The sequence below is a fragment of the Alexandromys fortis genome, unplaced genomic scaffold (assembly GCF_014885135.2).
Source record: "Alexandromys fortis isolate MF-2015 unplaced genomic scaffold, M_Fortis_MF-2015_v1.1 scaffold_33, whole genome shotgun sequence".
NCBI classification, from domain to species: domain Eukaryota; kingdom Metazoa; phylum Chordata; class Mammalia; order Rodentia; family Cricetidae; genus Alexandromys; species Alexandromys fortis.
The window spans coordinates 10,485,267-10,493,163 of NW_026067917.1; positions in this window are offsets into that span (position 1 = coordinate 10,485,267).

Consider the following 7,897-nt stretch of genomic DNA (forward strand, 5'->3'; position numbering starts at 1 on the left):
TTGCTCTCTGTGTTTAGTATTTTGTTTATAAGGTGATGCAGGAATTTTATTTTCTGATACAATTTATTCAGAGTTCTGTAAGCTTCCTGTAGGCATGCTCTACTTTAGGTTAGGACATTTTCTTTTATGATGTGGATAAACATATACTCTAGGTTTTGAGGTGAAATTTTTCTCTTTTTATTTCTGTTTTTCTTAGGGAATATGATGAGGTGGGCAGGCTTGGGTGGCCCAATGGGTCTTTTGGAAACAAGATTCAGGCAATTAGGCAGTCCAGCTGGCAGATCAGTCACTCACCTGATCTTTCAACTGGTGTTATTTGAACCAGAGTTGGTGGCAGGGCCCAGCAGCAGTGCCAGTGATGAAGTGGGAAGTAGCTTTTCTTCAGTGTCCTAAAGATTGTTTTAAAGATTCATATATAAAATATGAATTTTAAAGAACCATATTAAAAAGTCCTTGAACTAGTAAATTAGCACAGCAGGTAAGGACTCTTGCCAAGAATTCTGTCAATCTGTTTTAGATTTCTGGAACCCATTTAACAAAGGAGAGAAAACATTTCCATAAGTTGTGTAATTTAGTGATCTTCCCATGCACACTCCCACTATGATACATATATCCTCTTCATACCACATGCATATGAATATGAATGTGCACACACACTGAATGAATGAATGAATGAATAAATAAATAATAAAAGTTCAAAATCCTCATCTCATCTGTGATTCAAGACGACTTCTTAAATATAAGCCCTATAAATAAAAAATCTAGTAACACACTTCTAACATGCAATGCCCAAAATGGAAGAACTGCTACAAAGCCAGAAATGGTTGGACAAAATAATAACAGAAATGAAATGGATCAAACACTGAAACCTAAATTCCATTTCTGGCATCTTTTCTTTATGATGAAATTGGCTGATATCCAAAGGGCATTGATAACAGCACCCCCTGCATCTCTATCATCTGCAGTACCTATAGACAGTCACCACAGCTTTCCTCAGTAGATATTCCGCATTTTCGGCATCTCCAATATCCTGGTATCTCCACTGAAACCTAAGTTTCACATTCATAACTTCACTCAAGGGTTTCTCAAATCCTCCTTGTAGGTATTCTGTTAATCCCACAGTGTTCTTGTTCTTAGCTGCTTTCTAAAACCCTGGACCAAGTTTCTTAAGCACCAAAAGTATTGAGTGTTCTATGACTTCAAAATTATCACCTTCTTATTCCAAGATCTATTTCATGGTAGAGGCTGGTCCCTCCCTGTACCATGGTTGTATAAACTCACATTTGAAAACCCAGGGCAAACATTCTCCCAGAATGTGGTGTCTGAGGACCAAGAAGTCATTTTTTTTCCTGCATTTTCAGACCAGACTTTTTCCTTTCATGTAAATTTGCATCTTTATATGTCAAAGTTTTCAATGAGTGGATTCACACTCTCAGTCACAGTTCCTGTTGGCTCTGCGCAGAATACAAAGTTTTTCTTTAATGACTCTAATCCCTGTTGTCCATGACTTCCTTACTGAAAACTTCAGCTTGTGTATACTCTTTTACTCTACCAAAATAATTAGTGTATTACCTTTAAATTCACCACCACTTAGGCTCCCAGGACAGGGACAGAATGAAGTCAGATTCAAGCCCAAATATCACATGAATGGCTCCTAGCTTAGTTTTTAGAATTTGTTTCTCTCTGAAAACTCATGAGGCAGGCCTCTATATTTTGTCTTTCTCTCAACATCATTGTCCTTCCATATCCCATGAAAATGGTCCATGAAACTTCTGTGATGGCTAGCTTTAAATGTCAACTTATTACAACCTAGAATTATTTGGAAAAATAGCCTGCATGAGGGATTTCTAGGACAGGATGGGCTGTTGAAGTATCTGTGGAGAGTGTCTAAATTCCCTTAATTGAGGTAGGATCAAAGACCACCTAGTGAAGGAAGAAGTCTGATGCTTTGAATCTTGACCTATGTATGATTTAAGAAAGTTATCTGAGATCAAGCAAGAAAGCAAGATTAGTGCATTTGAATCCTCTTGTCTCCTCTTGAATATGAATATAAATAATGGTTAAAATTCCTGTCTTGACTTCTCATAGTGATGAACTGAAGCCAGCAATTGTAAGATGGAAACCTTCTTTCTCCCTAGTGTTGCTTTTGTCCAGGCATTTGTCACAGCAAAGACTCTGAAACTCGGATAGCACAATAGGGTTTTCCGATTCCAAAGCAGCACAATTTGCCACATTCCATCTATAAAGCAGTTTGGATATCTTAAGAGCCAGATGGCCAGTTTTATCATGAAAAGGGGTACTTTTGGGTAGCAATTTTTGTTTGAATTTCTTTTCCTGTTGGTGTGATGAATGTTCTATAACAAAGCAACTTAGAGAAGAACTGGTTTATTCTATCTCACGGTTGCAGTGCATCAATGGAGAGGAGCTCACAGAGAAGGAGCTTGCGAGAGCTGTTCATAGTGTATCCACAACCAGCAAGCAGAAAAGAATGATTTCTGGGTTGGGCTTCCATATTCCCCTTTAAAAAGTCCAGAGTCCAGTCCATGATGGGTGGGTCTTCTCACCTAATTAAACTAATCAAGTTAACTTCCAAGAAGCATGCCCAGAAAGCCCATTTCTTAGAGATCCTAGAGCTCATCAAAATTACAATTGCGAATACCACTATAATCGTATTCAACTGTAGTATTCTGCCGCTAGCTTTATTACTTGGTAAGAAAACTGGCTCAAATGTGAAGCTGTTAAAACTCATCTGTTCAAGGGGGGTATCCTATTATACAAAGATCAAGGAACAAAGAATGAAAACAACAAAATCCTAACACTCAGGATGCTTCGACAAGAGAACCATCTAGGCCACAAAGACTAGTCTAGGCAAGAAAGTGACACACTGTATCAAAACAAGAAGAAAAAAATAATTAATACTGTTTTTACTGTTTCATTATGAAGATATTTTTAAATTAATAATTTGAATTTCCAAAACTATAATTTTGTGAATGTTTTAAATGCTTAAATATATCTTTCATTAAAAAAAAACATATATATGAGATAGTGTACAGGAAAATAGAAACCATTTAAATGCATTTATTCCTTAACTTTTTTTGCATAAGATCTGAAGAAAAAAATAAGACATGACAGGAGGAGAAGGTCTAGCTGAGAAGAAGAAAGTGGTGTGCAGGAGTTGTAGGGGGTTTAGAGAAGATAATATAGTAGATACGTCTACAATAATTTGCATATGCTATAGATTTATCAGGGTGAAGTAAAAATTAATAAAAATTAAATGGTCTCATGGGAGATGAAAGAAAAACATTAAAAGCAGGATAATACAGACTTCATATTATTGTAAAATAAACCTGAATTGTAAAATAAACCTGAATTGTCATATGTACCAATCAATGGTTAGTCAAATCACTTTGATTTGACTTCATTGGGTAATTTGCTCAAGAGCACATTTCTGTGTATCTATGATACAAGAGTATATACAAATGAAGATGAGGTGATGCTTAAGATATTTATTTGTGATACTAATGCTGTATCTGCCAATGTTTTGTTATGTAATTTTGATCGTGTGTTTTACCCTTCCTTTAATTTATCAAACTATAGAGTTATTTTAAGCAAAGCATTTTACACTATGTTAAGTCAGGGATATCGATATTTTAAACTCGTCAGGAGGATATGTGCCATACAACTAAAGAGCAGACATTTATAGATAACAAATATTGTGTTCTTTCTTTCTTTCTTTTTTTTTTTTTTTTTTTTTTTTTGGTTTTTCAAGACAGGGTCAGGGTTCCTCTGTGGTTTTGGAGCCTGTCCTGGAACTAGCTCTAGTAGACCAGGCTGGTCCCGAACTCACAGAGATCCGCCTGCCTCTGCCTCCCAAGTGCTGGGATTAAAGGCATGCGCCACCACCACCCGGCTGCTGTGATGTTTCTAAATACAAAATTATGCCTTTGACCATATGAAGAAATCATTGGTTGAAACTCATTTCACAAGAGACCTGGTGTTCTGATATACAACTATCCAGTCTGTGACATATGTGGCCTTCACAAGATACTTCTGAATGTCATGAAACCCACATTGTGTTAAGTGTGTTTCTGCATCTGTGTTAAAAAAATAAGCTTCTTATTTGCAGTACTTCCTCCCCTCAACAGCTGAGTGATCCCAAGGTAACCAGTACCCGACTTATTGCATTTGAGACTCCAATAATATTGGCCCTGAATCTGAACGAGTAAGTGCTCATAATTGTATTTCTTTCTTTAAAAAAAAATGGTGAATTGCAGATTATTGCGGTTGTAACTTAAGTTGCTTTGTGTTTAGGCATCTTCACTATGGCTCTTTTGTGGGTGTGGCTATTGCTGATGAACCAAATCAAGCCTTTTGAAGACCTTTTCTTTTTAAAATAAAATGACAGAAGTATCTTACACATTTTGATGGGCTTTCAATCTTTTAAGCTAAGTAATATGGTGAACCCAAAGAAAAACATATATAGACACATCTGAGAATCAAAAAAAGACAAGATTGCCTGACAAAATTGGGAACATGGAGGAGGAGGGGGGAGGGGCGGAGGGAGAATTGAAGGGGAGGGTTGAAGAGAAGTTGAGGGAATGGGATAGTCAAGATGGAGGAAGGACAGATATGAGAGCAAGGAAAGAGATATCTTGATTGAGGGAGCCATTATGAGGTTAGCAAGAAACCTGACTCTAGAAAGATTCCAAGAAATCCACAAGGATGACCCCAACTAAGATCCTAGGCAACAGAGGAGAGGGTGTCTGAACTGGCCTTGCCCTGTAGTCAGACTGATTATTATCTTAAATATCACCATAGAATCTTGTCCAATAACAGATGGGAACAGGGGCAAAAAAAAATCAGAGCAATGAACTGAGCTCCCAAGGTCCAGTTGAAGAGTGGCAGGAGTGAGAATATGGGCAAGGAGGTCAAGACCATGAGGGGTTCACCCACTGAGACAGTTTGCCTGAGCTAATGGGAGCTCACCAACTCCAACTGGACTGGGAGTGAATGAGCATGGGATCAAACTAGTCACTTTGAATGTGGTTGACAGTCAGGGCAAACTGAGGGGCCACTGACAGTGGCACTGGGATTTCTCTCCACTGCATGTACTGGCTTTTTGGGATTCTATTCTCTCTGGGTGTGTACCTTGCTCAAGCTAGATGTAGTAGGGAGGGCCTTGGACTTGCGACAGGGCAGGGTGCTTTGTCCTCTCTTAGGATTGGAGGGGACAGCAGGGGCAAGGTGTGTGGAGGGAGTGGGAGGAGGGGAGGGAATTTGGGTTAGTATTTCTTTAAAGTAATAAAATTAAAAAAAATGAATTTCTCCAAATTCTATTGTGTAACTTGTAAGACCCATTGACTCTTTTAAGACAAATATTTTTTAAGTTCTGAAAATTTATGTACTTAAACTTGGAGATAGTTTTCCCAAGTCCACATTTCTTAGAAATGTGGAGAGAATAAGGCTGCAGTCTTTCTGTAGAATAAAAGACTGTTCGTGAATTGTCCAAGCTAATTATTTAAGTTTGCTTCCTGTTAACACTTTCCACTGAATAGAACAGAATAGAATAGGTGACATTAAATTATCCTTTTGTGTTTCTACGCACTACATATTTAAAAAATATCCTTTTAGATTGTTAGAATACAAATAATTATATAGTTTAGATAAGTACAATTAAGTTTATATTGTGGATCTAACTCTCAAGGATATGAATTATTTTCAAGTGTTTATATTTTGTAATTGAATCTTTAGTATGCCAAGAAACCTAGAATTTGTAATAACCTTGCTTTTTTTCTAAGCACACTATCTGAAGATAATTAGTGCATGCTTAGAATTGGGGTGGGGTTAAAGCTAAGATCTCATAAATGCTAGGCAAGCACACTACAAGATTGAGTTATATACTCAGTATCTTACACCAAGCTCCATAATTTTCAAGAACTCACTCATTCCATTAGTGGAGATACACAACATATCATTTAGTATAGAAAGAAATGTTTCCTTGGGGTCAAAAATGGATTTTAAAAATCCATATTACTTACTTGTATGAAGTATCCAGGTGATGTCAAACTCATGTGACATTAACATGGCCAACAAGTCTTCATCTAATAAGAAAAATGAACACAAAAACAAAGCATTGAGTTCAGAGTATTATTACACAGCAATCAAGACATGGCTATTAGTAGAGAACCTTTTTTTAGCAGTCAGACCTGTGGTCTTGCACACTAGGCAGAGGGCATGGTAGCCTTGCAATAAAAACGTGTGTAAGTACCTTGGCAATGCAATACCAAATCAGAGAGTATGACATGATTGCATCCAAGTGAGCCAGGGGTCTGCAGTGGTATAGTTTATTGACTTCTCTTTGTAGAGATTTGTATATTGATTATGATCTTAGAGTATTTACACTAAAGCAAATTATTGTCTAAGTAAAATTATAGTAGTATACTATTTTCAATATATATTCATAATATTATATAACATTTTATAACTAAAGTTTTGGAAGTGCTATACTAAATAATTATATTTTATTCATAGAGAAAATTAGGTTTTCTAATACACAGTTTCCAGATTGTTTAAATTCAAAACCTAGGCTAGCACTTGCCATATGCGTAATGTTGGCATGGTAATTTCACTTCTTCATGCTTCAGTATCACCATCTGGAAAACAAAGATAAAAGTAGTAGTTACTTCTAATGGTTCAAAGAAAAAGTTAGATAATTTATATAAAAGAGCTGGAAGAATATCTGCTTTTAAGTGCTTACTAAATTTTGTCATTTTCACTGTGATTTTTATAAGGACCTGTTTTTTTATCCTCTATTTTTTTTCTTTTATTGAAAATAGATATTTTTTCACATATTTTCTGATTCTGGTTTCTTCCTCCCCAACTCCTCTGAGATCCAACCCTCTTCCCTTCCCATGCCCATATACATTATATCTGTCTCTTCTCAGAAAACAGGCATCTGTGAATAATAATAAAATAAACTAATCAAACTGGAATAGGACAGAAAAACACAAACAAAACAAAAAATATCCAAAGAAAAAGTATAAGAAACGCACATACACACTGAGACATACAATTTCATATACACAGGAATCTCAGAAAAGCATAGAGATGAAATCATAGTGTTTACTTACTCAAAGATTGTAAATGGTAAGAAAAAAATGAGAAGCCCTGACAAAATAGCATAAATCATAGAACCGTCAAAAAATGACATTGAGTTCTTTTGGCATTGTCCATATACTGATGGTCATAGGGGCTGCTGTAAGAGTTGTTTGCATCCCCAGTGAGACTGCACTGGAGAAACTTATCTTCACATGTGAGTGGTTATCAATTGGAGATAGCTTCTGGGTTAAGAACAGGTGCTTATCTGCGCTTCTCTCTGAGCTGGATGGCATCCAGTACAGACCTGTGCAGACATGTGCCTGCTGCCACAGTCTCTGTGTATTCATTCTTACGTGCCTCAGCCATGCTGTGTTTAGAAGGGCTATTTCTTTGTTGTCCTCCATCTCCTCTCTCTCTTAGAATCTCCCTGCCCGTTCTTCTGTATGGTTCGCTTAGCCCTAATGGAAGGGATCTGATGAAGACCCCCCTTGCAGTCCTGAGTTCCTTGCTCGTGCTCTCTCTCCTTGTGCTCCTGAGTTGGACCTTGAGATTTCAGTCCAGTGCTCCAATGTGGGTCTCTGTCTCTGTCTCCTTTCATCGCCTGATGAAGGTTAATGTTCAGGAGGATGCCTATATGTTTTTCTTTGGGTTCTCCTTCTTATTTAGCTTCTCTAAGAACCCGAATTATAGGCTCAATGTCCTTTACTTATGGCTAGAAACCAAATATGAGTGAGTACATCCCATGTTCCTCTTTTTGGGTCTGGCTTACCTCACTCAGGATAGTGTTTTCTATTTCCAT